The following is a 1,604-nucleotide window of genomic DNA, read 5'->3' as shown; positions in this document are numbered from 1 at the left end:
CCTGGCATTCGCGTGGATAGTGTCCCTGATAACATTTAGATTCTATCAATGGTGACGAGATAGGTATGCAACAACTGCAGTTACCTTCCAGCCCTGGCATGTGCTGAGCTGGGGAGGGCTCTTCCAAGATCCCAACTCGGGCCACAGTAAAACATCTGCCTCCTCGCCGAGAATGAAGAAACCGCCCTGGCAAAGGATCCCAGCTCAGCCCTGGAGCTCTCCAGTCCCCACCTTTAAGAATCACCCAGCAAGAAAGTGGGGGAGGAGGGAAACACAAAACAAATCAAACATTCCTAGCCCCATAAACGTCGCATCTGAACATTTGAAGGTACCCGGGAAATTAAGAATATGGCTCCGGAGTTTGGTTTGTCTGGGGTCTGAGCATGAATTTGATATTCTCTGTTGCGTTTTTAAAATCTAACTTTCTGTCTCCGATGGAGAGAATCAGACCGAGGAAGCAAAGGCACAGAACACAGGCTGGAAGACCCTCCTCCGCGCTGTCCCCCTCCTCGGAGTCACCCAAACAGGAGGCATCAAAAGAGGAGAAACTTACCTGGCCCTCACCTAGACCGAAAAGCGGCTGGTCCGGCCTCAGGAGGGGAATCGGGGTGCAGCGGGGAGCCGCGAAAGCTGGAGCAGAAATGCAGACCCCGGGAGGAAGGCGAAGTCCCGCTCCTAACCCAGGAGAGCGAAGTGACTCACACGCCCGGCGCCCGCCTCTCGGCGCCCTGTGCCGCTCTCCTTCCCGCCCCCAGCAGGTACCGGGACGAGCGCAGGGAGGCGGTCTCCCGTCGCCCCGATCCACAGGGCTCACTGCCCGACGCCCCCAGGCGGCGGCGCCAGAGCCGCGCCAGGCACAGCCAGCCCCTCCAAGACAACCTCCCGCTTCCACAGGACCAGAGCCTCCGTCCTGGGTCTCTCCAGCTCCCAGCCACCCCAGGTCCCTCCATCCTCAGGCTCTTCATCTGAAAGCAACACACCTTCCACATGCCATCTACACACGACATTGCCAAGCCCCTCCCTTGGGTCGTGCCAAGCTGGCTCCAGGATGCCCCGCTAGCCCCGTACAACCTTCCACTCGCCCCCTACCCCATCCTCGGTGTCCCCCTGGTGCTTGTGTCAGAACCCACCCAGCCCAGAGACAGGGGCAGCCAGCTCCTCAAGATCCCAGGTGTATCTTCTTCTGTAGATGTTTCCTCTCCCCAGATCGTCCCTCTTCCAGGGCCCTACCTTGTAGGGACCTGCTCCCCTTCATGCCCCTTTGGTTATCTGACATGCTTTCCACCTGCCAGCTGGATATGGTGATGTCCAGACCTTTCCATGGTTGGTGTCTATACCCAGAATACCCATATTACCCGCCAGAGCCAAAACACAAGCGACTTGCACCTCCTAGGATCCTCTTTCTTGTGGCAAGGAGACCTGGGATATCCCTGGGTCCTGGAAAAGTGCTATGGGCAAATAATGGGAGCTTGGCACCAAGGGAATCCCTCTAATCTGATTGAAGTGGGAAGAACAGCCAAAGCTCTACCCAAGCTGGGTTGGGTGGTGATGCTTCATGGAGACAGCCAAGGGGCCCTATGGTGTCAGGGTTATAGAAGATGTAA

The sequence above is a fragment of the Marmota flaviventris genome, chromosome X, assembly GCF_047511675.1.
Source record: "Marmota flaviventris isolate mMarFla1 chromosome X, mMarFla1.hap1, whole genome shotgun sequence".
Classification (NCBI taxonomy): domain Eukaryota; kingdom Metazoa; phylum Chordata; class Mammalia; order Rodentia; family Sciuridae; genus Marmota; species Marmota flaviventris.
Note: the sequence above shows the minus strand (reverse complement) of the source record.